The following is a 12,970-nucleotide window of genomic DNA, read 5'->3' on the forward strand; positions in this document are numbered from 1 at the left end:
ATTTTTGTTCCATTTAATATATCATTCACAAAAAGACTTTCCGTTGGAACCAGGAAATACATTTCTTCTGCAATTCTCTTGTTCGGTGTTAACAACGAATACCAGCGCAGTTCACCAGGGCGTATGCAACCAATCCCAGTGTGGATTTACACCAACCAACCTATAGCAGCGTGGCACACCGCAACGTCAACCTCACTCCTCGAAGCAGCTCACCCTCCTTTACAATTCCTCTCAAGAGTATTTTCTAAGCAATTCATACAATAAGTGCCATAATTTTCATCACTAAGTCTGTCGGCTCCACTAATGAAATGAAAGATTTCCATACATGCAAGAAATTTTGAAACAATATCTTCTGACCAATTCTAGCATTAACTCCAAACAAAACCTCGCTCAGTGGGATCTCCCTTCTGATTGGTACAGTTACTCCCTGTGCACTGAGATCAACTATGCCAACCACTTCCCACAACCATACAAAGATCAAGCCCCTATCTTAAAGATACTGTCAATGACATCTCACGACAAATACCACAACACAGCAGACAACTACACCCAGTGTCTTCATCGCTTAGACCCACCACTTAGGTGTATATACTCGGATCTTAGGTCACAATGGACCTGATAACTACTTGAACTTCTCTCTATCAAGCACCACACTTATACATCAACTTAAATCATCTCCGCATAACGCAATATGGCTACTGCAAAACAACGCAATCTAAGCATAAGCAATTGAAATGCGCAACCCTGTTCATACTCACACATCTCTGCTGCTACAAGTTATCGCTGCATCAGCGATACTCCATCGATCCTCCAACTGAACCATGGGCAACTGGGACTTGGGCTGGGCTGGGCTTGGGTCATTTCTAGATCAGACACCCTAACTCTCTCATGCCAGTGGACAGAACCATCCTCTGCTATCAGATTTGTTCCAGCGTTTCTGGGCACATTCAGTGATTTTGAGGGGGTGATTTTATGTCCCCTCGATTACTCTGGATCACTAAATCACTTATTTACTCTCTATCTTGGTCCTCCAATGGATCTTTTATACGTCGCACTGAGGGAAGAGAGCTAGTATCACTTGTCTGATCAATATTCAATTTCAGTTAACAGTGCAACCAATTTGGCTACACAGTGAGGACCAGGAATCGGTAGCCAAGTTCAAAGTGTTTATTATAAATCCGTAATCAGATTCAAATAGATCACTCTAAAGACCATGCGATATAAGTATAAAATTAGAACCGGGAGGCCAAGCCTCCTAAAGAAATGAAGTTGAATTAGAATTACACAAACAAGAAGTTCGGTTCCTGCAATACAAAACAATAACATACAAATCAGATGCTCGGAAAACAATCTTATTTTGTCTTTTCTCTGCATGTGCAATCTAACTCTCCTAAGCATGGACTAATGCACTGAAACACTCAGAGTTTAGGAATCAAATAGCACTACAGAAAACAATAGGGTTAAGGCACAAGAGTGTTAGCAACACCAGCAGTAGCATTGCAGGTGCTCAGTCAGGAGTCTTCAATAAGTCAGAAGTAAATGTTAGTCTAAACTACACTTAAGGAAAATGAGGGGACATAGGAGAATGTCTTAAAGAGTCCATTCAATGTCAATGGAGATTTGGGGCACGGTTCAGGTAGGACATGCAGAAAAAGGGCTCAGCAAAGAAAGTTCGAAGTCATTTGCAGGAATCAATCAATCAGTACATTTGTAGAGCACACAACTCACCCATGAGGGTCTCAAGGTGCTGGGGGGGTGCTGCTACTGCTCGAACAGCCAGGTCTTGTGGAGTCTCCACAAGGCCAGCAGGTCCTGGGTCTGTCGTAGGCGGATGGGGAGGGTGTTCCAGGTCTGCCGGCGGTCAGTCGACGGATGCGGGGGCGGGTGGCGAGGGCGAGGTCAGCGGAGAGAAGCTGGTGGTTCGGGGTGTAGAAGATGAGTCGTTCGTTGAGGTACGCTGGTCCGGTGTTGTGGAGAGCTTTGTGAGCATGGGTGAGGAGCTTGAAGGTGATCATCTTGTTGACAGGGAGCCAGTGTAGGTCTTTCAAGTGGGATGTGATGTGGCTGTGGCGGGGGATGTCGAGGATGAGGCATGCTGAGGCGTTCTGTATGCATTGTAGTCGTTTCTGGAGTTTGGCTGATGTTCCTGCGTAGAGAGCGTTGCCGTAGTCCAGTCTGCTGCTGAAGAGGGCCTGGGTGATTGTCCTTCTGGTACCGGTGGGGATCCATCTGTAGATCTTGCGGAGCACGCAGAGGGTGTTGAAGCAGGAGGAGGAGAAGGCGTTCACTTGCTGGGTCATTGACAGTGCAGAGTCCAGGATGACTCCCAGGTTGCGTGTGTGGTTAGTGGGTGTCAGTGCAGGTCCCAGGGCAAGTCTAAAGAAAAAGCAGCTCCAAGAGAAAATGTCTGAGAGGTTCTTCTTTTATCCAACAAGTTGATTGATATGTTATAGTCCTCAAGTTCATGTGGTACCACCCCTTTAGTTGCATGATCAATAGAAGTAAATTGTCTGAGTAGCCTTACATTGCAGGCTGCAACAGTAGAGTAAAATCCCACACTGGACATTAGAACACCGTCTTGGTCACACACTCAGACTATAGCATAATAGTCTTTTGTTCAGCCAAAGTTTTCTCACATGCTCGTTGTTGAGTTCCTTTCCCAGACATGTATATATTGCTGTTACAAGAAATGTATCTATTCAAACTAGCAATACATGGGAAAACTTGTGAAAAGAGCAGGTCAGCAAAATACGGGAGCACAGTGAATTATACAGAGAAGATAGACCTTTGAGAATAATGCTAACTTAAGACATTAATCAACAATGAACATTTAATATGTGCATGCATATTCCAACATTTACGAATATAATATGCCTTTGGTACTTTTAGTTCATTTTCTATAGGTCACACAATAAGCAATGAAATGTCACAATAGCAAGTATGCTTAGGAACTATATTAGAAGTGCATATATGTAACATTAATGTTTACATAGAATAAACTTTATTGTTAAACCTATATTATTATCCTATGCACATAAGGACCATTTAAAGCTAAAAAAGATATCCCTAACATTGACACAGACAGTATAGCACATATTTATAAATCGCGTGTGTTGGTGAGAGGACCACCGGGGAGTCGGGGAGACTACTCCGGGGCACCTTCCTACCGCAAAGTTGTAGCCGAGCGCCGCTGAGAAGCCCCCTAGGGGAGGTCCTTCTCCTATGATCGTACTAGGCCCAGTAATACCACCACACAGGACTCCGTATCAGTTGCTTAACTTGGTTCTTTATCAATAGTAGTACGTTCAATATTTACAGTGGGATCGAGGGATCCAGTAAGAGTCTCAATGTCTTTAGAGGGGTAAGGTAGCGGGACAGTCTTAGTACCAGCCAGGTACGGGAAGGCTCTGCGCCAGACCTTGAGTGCTGGTCTCGGAGCGGCTCGGACGTGGAGAGCCGCGACGGCATCTGCAGGGCTCGGGTGGTAGTTCCGCTTGGGTCGAGCCGCGACACAGTCAGCAGGGCTCCGGTGGTAGGTCCGCTTCGGTCGAGCCGCGACGAGGTCAGCTGGGCTCTGGTGGTAAGGTTCAACAAGGTCGGGCCGCGACAGCGTCAGCAGGGCCCCAAAGGTTCGTGAAGGTCTTTAAGCATGGTGGAGCCGCGACGTCGTCAGCAGGGCTCAGTGTGAGGGTTCAGGATGAGTCTTCTTCCGTAGGGTCAGCCGCGATCCGATCAGCAGGGCTCTTGACTCCAGGATACAACTGTTGTCCTGTTGTCGGGTCGCCTCAGATATAGGACTGGAGCCCTTTGATGTCCGGACCCTTGTGCCCGGAGGGGGCGGAGAGGCCGGGTAGGGAGCGGCCAGACGCCCAGCAGGAGTGGCGCCAGGCCCCAGAGAGCTGTGGGGCGATCGCACCTAGGTGTGGAAGGACGGTTGGGGGTCCCATCGATACTGCCCTCCGCCGGGAGTGGGAAGGGTTCACGTGGTATGCCCCGGGCCAGGGGTTGGCGCCTTGATGTCGGGCCTCGCTGGGACAGAGGCCGGGTGAAGCGGGGTCACGCAGGTGGTCACGTGGGGTGACGTATAATCCAAAATGGAGGAGCCCCGAAGTGCATGGGACCTCGTGCGGCTTAGCGAGGGGGAACAGGACCACGCCACGAGGCCGGCTCCCACACGCGTCCCCCCCAGCTGAAGGCAGGGAGAGTCACCCATCTCCTTGGGGTTCTCCTCGCCGAGGCGGAAGAATCTGGACAGGCCGTCAGCGTTGGCGTGGTCGTTGCCGGGCCGGTGTTCCACAGTGAAGTCCATCCCTTGCAGCGAGATGGACCATCGCAACAACTTGGGGTTCTCGCCCCGCATTTGCATGAGCCACCGCAAGGGCTGGTGGTCAGTTTGGACCCTGAAGTGGGTGCCGAAAAGGTAGGGCCGGAGCTTCTTGAGAGCCCATACCACGGCGAAGGCCTCCCGCTCGATGGTGCTCCATCTCTGTTCTCGCGGCAGCAGTCGGCGGCTGATAAAGGCCACAGGTCGGTCGAGGCCCTTGGCGTCCAGCTGGGAGAGGACCGCCCCGACCCTGTACTCCGAGGCATCGGTCTGGACTACAAATTCCTTGCTGTAGTCAGGGGCCTGTAGCACAGGGGCAGCGCACATGGCCGCCTTGAGGGCCTCAAAAGCGGTCTGACAGCGGGGCGTCCAGCGCACCGCCTTGGGCTGTTTCTTGGAAGTGAGCTCCGTAAGGGGGCCCACAATGCTGCCATAATCCTTGATGAATCGTCGGTAGTAGCCTGTGAGGCCTAGGAAGGCCCGGACAGCGGTTTGGGTTGCGGGGGGCTCCCATGCCTGGATGGCGTCGACCTTTAACTGGAGAGGCGCCACCTGGCCACTCCCCACCTGGTGGCCTAGATAGGTCACAGATCCTTGACCGATCTGGCATTTACTGGCCTTAATGGTGAGTCCGGCTCTTTGGAGAGCGGCCAGGACTTCCCCGAGGTGTCTTAGGTGCGCGGCCCAGTGGTCGCTGAAGACGGCAATGTCGTCGAGGTAGGCCGCACTGAAGGCTTCTGTTCACTAGCCTCTGAAAGGTCGCCGGGGCGTTCTTCATACCGAAGGGCATTACCCGAAAGTGGTAGTGCCCATCGGGGGTGGAAAAGGCGGATCGTTCCTGGGCGCCGGGAGTGAGCTTGATCTGCCAGTACCCAGCGGTGAGATCAAAGGTGCTTAGGTAGCGGGCGGCCCCTAAGCGATCGATCAGCTCGTCTGCTCGTGGCAAGGGGTGGGCATCGGTCTTGGTGACTGCGTTCAGGCCCCGGTAGTCGACACAAAACCTGAGTTCCGGGGCAGTGCCGGGGGCGGCGGCCTTCGGCACCAAGACCACCGGGCTGGCCCACGGGCTGTCGGACGGCTCGATGACTCCGAGGGCGAGCATCTTGGCGACCTCGGTCTGTATGCAGGCTCGGACTCGGTCAGGTACTCTGTAAGCGCGGTGTCGCACAGGGGGGCTGTCCCCAGTATCCACGTCGTGGACGCACCAGGGGGTCACCCCGGGCGTGAGAGAGAAGAGGGCAGTGAAGGGTTGCAGCAGGTTCTGGCAGTCACGGCGCTGTTCTGGTGTCAGGGTGGCGGAGAGGCGGACGCCCTCCAAGGAGCCGTCTTGGCCCGAGGACCCCAGGAGGTCTGGTAGGGGCTCGGAGTCACTTTCGCCCCCATCGTCGGTAGCCAGCAGCAGGCTTAGTTCAGTTCGGGCAAAGTGGGGCTTGAGCCGGTTGGCGTGCAGGACCCGGAGGGGGTTCCTCGGGGACTCCATGTCGACTAAGTACGTGACGGGGCTCTTCCTCTCAACTACCTTGAAGGGCCCGGTCCACTTGTCCTGCAGGGCGCAGGGGTCCACGGGTGACATGACCCAGACTTGCTGGCCCGGCTCGAACTCGATGGTTGAGGCATTTTCGTCATACCAGCGTATCATGTCTTCTTGGCTGGCTTCGAGGTTGGCTTCCGCCAGGGCCCGGAACTTCCGAGTCTGGTTCCGCAGGGTCAGGAGGTACCGGTAGACGTCGGGAGGGGCATCTTGGACTTGCGCCTCCCAACCCTCCTTGACCAGGCTGAGGGGCCCTCGGACGGGGTACCCATACAATAGTTCGAAGGGGCTGAAGCCCAGGGATTTCTGTGGTACCTCCCGATAGGCGAACAGGAGGCAGGGCAGCAGGACATCCCATCTCCTCCTCAGGGGCTCTTCCAGGCCCTTGATCATCCCCTTCAGGGTTCTGTTGAACCGCTCGACCAGTCCGTTCCCCTGGGGGTGGTAAGGGGTGGTGAATTTATAGGTGGCCCCACATTGTTGCCAGAGGGATCTCATGTACTTTGAAATAAAGTTCGTACCCCTGTCGCTCACCACTTCTCGGGGGAACCCCACCCTGGAGAAGATGCCCATCAGGGCCCGACCCACCACTGGAGCTGTCACGGTGCGGAGTGGGATGGCCTCGGGGTATCGGGTGGCGTGTTCGACCAGTACCAGGATGAAGCGGTGTCCCAGGGCGGTTCGGGGGTCGAGGGGCCCCACGATGTCGATCCCCACTCGTTCGAACGGGGTGTTGACGGTTGGAAATGGTGGTAGGGGGGCTTTCACTCGACCCCCAGTCTTCCCGCTAGCTTGGCAGGTCGGGCAGGACCGGCAGTGATGGTCCACGTCTCTTCTCATTCGGGGCCAATAGAAATGGGTCACTAGGCGGCTGTACGTTTTGTCCCGCCCGAGGTGTCCGGCGAGGGGTACGTCATGTGCCAGGTTCAGGAGGAACTCTCGAAATCGTAGGGGGACCACCAACACCCGGCCGGCCCCTAGTTCGGCGACTTTCTGCTCGCTATACAATAAGTCATTGTCCCAATAGACCCAGTGGGTTCCCGTGGGGTCCCCCGCAGCCTGGGCGGCCGCTTGCTGTCGGGCCCCCTCGAGGGACGGGCAGGCCTTCTGCTCTTGCTGGAATTGTTCGCGGGTGGGGCCCCCGTCGTGGCGCCACTGGGCCAGCTCGGGGATCTCGCTGAGGGAGGCGGCCTCGTCGGTAGAACGTTCGGATGGCCCGGCCTCCTCGTCAGGTTCCTCCGTGCCGGAGGAGGGTGATAGTTCGGGGCCCGTCGGCTTTTCGGGGGCCGTGGCAGCGGCTGGTTGGGCGGTCATGGACCGGGTGGTGGCGCAGGCCCACTCGGGCAGTCCTAGCATCCCCAGATGCTCTCGGCGTTCCACCTGGGCCCAGGGGGAGCTCTCTAGGTCATTCCCCAGGAGGCAGTCCACTGGGGCGTCGTCGCGGACAGTCACTTTTAGGGTGCCGGACACTCCTCCCCACTCGAAGGGGATCCTGGCCATCCGGCACATGCTCTCGGTGTTGTCCGCGGTCCGGACAGGGCATAGGACATGCGGCAGGATTTGTTCGGGGGTCACCAGGTGGCAGCGGACAGCGGTCACACTGGCCCCAGTGTCCCGGAGGGCCTCGGCCCGTCGTCCATTGATGGTGACCCACTGTTGGTACTTCTGGGTGTTGCTTGGGATGGCAGCTCGGGGCACCATTTCTCGGGAGCCCAGGCATACAAGCGACATGGCAGCTGGTTCCCACTCGGGGGACCCGCCGTCGTGGTTTTCCTCCTCGTCTTCTCCCTCCCCCAGGGTTGCGGCGGCTATTTGCCGGGGAGGGGGCCCAGCGGTCCCGTTCCGTCGGTTCACGGGGCAGGCCGGGTCGCTCGCATAGTGGCCGGTCTGCTGGCAGCCGAAGCAGGTCACTGTCGGTCATGGTCCAGGCCGTGCGATAGGAGTCCCCCTTCGGCCCAGGGTCGGGGACGTGTGGTTGGTGGCTTGGCCTCGTGGCGGGCTTCTGGGCGGCCCGGCCGGGAATTCTCGACTGCGGTGGGACCCCCCTCCTCCGCCTCGCTGGCGGGGAGGTCCCGTGGTACTCCGTTGGTAGTCCCCCACGGGGTTCCGGGGGACCCGGGTGTTGACCCATCGGTCTGCTTCGGCGGCGAGCTTCCGGGGCTCGGTCAGTTTACTGTCCAGGAGGTGTTGCCTTAGTTCAACAAAGCAGTTATTGGCGAGGTGCTCCCAGACAATGAGGTTGAACAGTTCATTGTATGAGGTGACCTTGCTTCCTTTTATCCATCCTTCCAATGCTCGGCTGAAGAAGTCCACGTATTCGACCCACGTGGGAGCTTCTTGCAGTCCCGGAAGCGCTGCCGGTACATCTCGGCTGATAGTCCGTAGCGTGTGAGTAGGGCTTCTTTCATGTGGTCGTATGATGTCATCACCGCATCGGGGAGTTGCAGCAGGGTATCCCGGCCCTCGCTGAGGAACCTCCCCCATAGGCCGGCACCCCAATCCTTCCGGGGTACCCGATGGGAGGTCATGGCTACTTCGTACGCTCGGAACCATTGCTGGATGTCGTCATTTTTATAGTACTCCTTGACGACATCCTTGGGGATGTGAACCTTTGGCTCGGTCAGTGGCAGAGCGTCCCGGGCTCCGGGGGTGCTGGTCTCCCCCGTTTTAGCTTTTAGTTCAAGTTCCTTGAGGCTCCTCTCGTGCTCGAGGGTTAGCCGTCTCTCCTCTAGTTCCCGATGCCGTTTCTTTTCCTCGATTTCCTCTTGCAGCCGTAGTTGCTCCAAGGCTATTTTCTTCTCCGCCAGTAGGAGCTCACCGTCCAGCCGGAGTCGGGCGAGGTCCATTTCGTGTGTCCGGACCCTCTCCCGTTCTCGCATTTCTTCGTGGGAAAGGCTGGTTTCTGGGACGGTTCGCCCCCCATATGTCGGGGTTGGCAGGTTTCCGTCCCGGGCCGAGGTCCCTTCGGCTCGGGGTGGAGTGGTCTCGGGTTCTGCCCAGGCTTTCAGGGCTTTCTGCATTTCCTCCTTGGTGCCCAATCCTGTGGTTGGGATCCCTTTGTCCTTGCAGAATTGTTTCAGTTCTTTGTGGGTGTATTTTTCCAACCTTTCCGGCTGGAAGGTTGCGGCCACGGTTGCCTCTTGGCCGTCCATGGTTCCCTTTTCTTTCCGTCTGGTTAGGTAGTGGGTGCGTTACTTGCCTGTACGATTGCGTCTGGCTCGGATCCCGTCGCTGGCCACCAAATGTTGGAGAGAGGACCACCGGGGAGTCGGGGAGACTACTCCGGGGCACCTTCCTACCGCAAAGTTGTAGCCGAGCGCCGCTGAGAAGCCCCCTAGGGGAGGTCCTTCTCCTATGATCGTACTAGGCCCAGTAATACCACCACACAGGACTCCGTATCAGTTGCTTAACTTGGTTCTTTATCAATAGTAGTACGTTCAATATTTACAGTGGGATCGAGGGATCCAGTAAGAGTCTCAATGTCTTTAGAGGGGTAAGGTAGCGGGACAGTCTTAGTACCAGCCAGGTACGGGAAGGCTCTGCGCCAGACCTTGAGTGCTGGTCTCGGAGCGGCTCGGACGTGGAGAGCCGCGACGGCGTCTGCAGGGCTCGGGTGGTAGTTCCGCTTGGGTCGAGCCGCGACACAGTCAGCAGGGCTCCGGTGGTAGGTCCGCTTCGGTCGAGCCGCGACGAGGTCAGCTGGGCTCTGGTGGTAAGGTTCAACAAGGTCGGGCCGCGACAGCGTCAGCAGGGCCCCAAAGGTTCGTGAAGGTCTTTAAGCACGGTGGAGCCGCGACGTCGTCAGCAGGGCTCAGTGTGAGGGTTCAGGATGAGTCTTCTTCCGTAGGGTCAGCCGCGATCCGATCAGCAGGGCTCTTGACTCCAGGATACAACTGTTGTCCTGTTGTCGTGTCGCCCCAGATATAGGACTGGAGCCCTTTGATGACCGGACCCTTGTGCCCGGAGGGGGCGGAGAGGCCGGGTAGGGAGCGTACAGACGCCCAGCAGGAGAGGCGTCAGGCCCCAGAGAGCTGTGGGGCGATCGCACCTAGGTGTGGAAGGACGGTTGGGGGTCCCATCGATACTGCCCTCCGCCGGGAGTGGGAAGGGTTCACGTGGTATGCCCCGGGCCAGGGGTTGGCGCCTTGATGTCAGGCCTCGCTGGGACAGAGGCCGGGTGAAGCGGGGTCACGCAGGTGGTCACGTGGGGTGACGTATAATCCAAAATGGAGGAGCCCCGAAGTGCATGGGACCTCGTGCGGCTTAGCGAGGGGGAACAGGACCACGCCACGAGGCCGGCTCCCACAGCGTGTAAGGCTTCGCAATAAGGTAAAGAGGATGGTTTTTAGAACAATTACACACTACTAGTTTTCATCTTTGCATGGTAGTACATGTTACACTGCAGATCCATTTAGTTGCAATAAAGCTTATAAGTTTTAATATTACATGCCAGGCACTGTATTTATCAGCATCAATGATTACTTTATTAAATGCATCTCTCATTTAGTAAAGACGATTCCTAAGTCAAACATTCAAAAGTATTTCGTTCTTACATTAGTAAAACATTCAATATGAGAACTATAAATTCTACTGTAAAGATTCTCTGGCAATAGTAGTGTCAATCGCAACGTGTGCAGAAATCATTATAACACGCAGGACTTGTGCAAAGTGCATGTTCAATTTGTGTGTTTCAGGTATCATTTGCATGTAGGGTTTGGTGACGTGTAAAGAGTGGACAGTTTTGCGCAGCGGTCATCATACACAATGTGAAAACACTTCCCATATATGCTCAAAACAAAACAAAACTCTTCCAAACACAGCTGACACAGTGTATCTTGTTGCTAAGTGTTTCAGTCACCCACAAGGGGTAGTAAGCAGGTTACAAATGCCTCAATACAACACAATTCAATCAAAGGTCACAAAAACATACTGATGTTTGGCAGGCACTTGTGAGGGTTTGGGGATGTTGTATTGAACAGTGAATGTCAAGTGCAGGTTAGTCATTATTAGACTTCTCTTCAATTTCTGTTCCTTTCTAGGACTGTCAACCTCGTCTGCTTGTGTGTAATTTGAGTTCTAGTCTTTTATATTTGTATGTATTGAATATGATTTTAATTAACTTGAAGAAATAAAAAAATGCTCACATCTTCATTGAGGTGCCTTTACAGATAAAGCTATGGTAGTCACTTATTAGCTCTAAATGAGGAAGAATGTTGGACAGAAAATAATTGAACCGTTTGAGTGGACTTCATATATCTAACAGATATTCTTCCACAATAAGGATTAATTCACACTTGGGACCTCCCAAAATAGAAAATTGACATGCCTGTGAATGTTTCGTGTCTAAACAAAATGAAGATCAACATAAAAAACTTTTATGAAAAAAAGAATTGAGAGGTAAAATCTCGTTTAGAGCCATGAAATCATCTACAGGGCACAGTTAGAGGTAAAAATGTAAAGACGGTGCCCTTTGTAAATAATAAAGGATTTGCAAAGGGCAAAAATCTGATATTAGCCTAAAAAATACATAACGTTACAAAAACAGGTCTTCCATCATGTGATAAAGATGAAAAAGTTCTTCCCTTTTTTGAATTTCAGGAGGAGTATATATGGAATATTTTTCTGAATTGCAAATCATTCCAGTACCTTCCATAGGTTGTGCTGGCTATTATCTTGCCCACACACTGGCATCTCGAAATATTTCCGTCCACTATGATTCCATAAAGCTTGTGTACTTTCATACTTTTAGACAACAAGTATAGAAATTGATGTACAAGACTTCGACTGATTTGTGAGTTACCGCCGTCCCAAATTCACTACTTTTTGCTAATTTTTAATGTGTCTATGAACTGCAGACTAACTAGGAGCTCACCTAATGTTGTACATTTCCCACTGTTTCTCTGACTATTTCTCCATATTTCATTATCTCTGTCAATCTCTATTGAAATACCTTTGCTTTCTCCTTATTTTATAATTGGATTGCTTTGTAACTCTATTCATATAGTCAGCTAACTTAATTACTAGATTTTACTTTTATTATCTTAGTTTCAATATTAGTATTTTAAAAATGACATATGTCCAACATAGTCTCATTTTTCATTCCTTCATATGCCAGTCAGCCATGTCCTCATTTTGCACCACCCTTCGACTTGCACTGTCTTCATCTCTTTTCAGCAATATATCATTTTTCCCTCAAATCTGTCTTGCTGACTGCATTGTAGCACAGCCTGCCAAACATTCGGCATTCGCCTTAGTCTGCCTGGACCTCATTGCATGCACATCTTCTGAAACGTTGTGCAATCTGAGGGTCTTCAACCTTAGTCTGCACAAACATTATTTTCCTGCAAGGCCACTTTGTTTTACTCTGTTAGGTCCAGCTGACATTGCTGCCATCCTATAAACTGCACAGATACCTACAGCCAACAAAAACAAATTCAGAAAAAAATAGGAGGGGTGAATGCAAAAAGTGGGAGGATGACCCAGCAGAAAGAGCCAGGTCCAACACAACCTCCCTCCAGCAAAAAGTCATGAAATAATAATGAATACCTTGGTGGACTTCCCTCCATAGGTGATAGAACATGGACAATGGCCCTCTACTGAAGAGGCCCCCTGCCAGTTCTATGCTCCTTTGAATTCAGTTGAATTCCTCTGTCTCCACTTTGCTGAGCCACTGAACGGTCCCATGAGGAACCCTTCTCCTCCCTCATCTGTGCAGCTCTTAACCTTAACTTGCTCACAGAGGCATCCCAGTAGACAGACAGTACCACCATGGCCAACAAAGTGATGTGACCCATTCCATCCCTTGGATCAGACTTCTGTTCCCAACTCAAGGTAAACTCTGCACAAAAGGACAGCAACCAATAGAGGCCGATGGCAGCTGTCAATGTCCAGAGCCAGGCTCAAGCCATCCTGGGTGCTCTGACATCTGAGGCTTCTCAGAGTGGAGTGCAACTGCCCCAGGTGTTAAGCACCCTTCTTCCACCAGTCGAGAAGTGGTAGCCAGAAACTGGTCATTCAGCCCAGGGGCTTTTTCTTTCTCCCCATGCCCCTCTATCTGGGCCTTGGTACTGTAACAATCCCTACTGCATTCTCTCTGTCATGACCCCTTCCTGTGC

The sequence above is a fragment of the Triturus cristatus genome, chromosome 9 (assembly GCF_964204655.1).
Source record: "Triturus cristatus chromosome 9, aTriCri1.1, whole genome shotgun sequence".
NCBI classification, from domain to species: domain Eukaryota; kingdom Metazoa; phylum Chordata; class Amphibia; order Caudata; family Salamandridae; genus Triturus; species Triturus cristatus.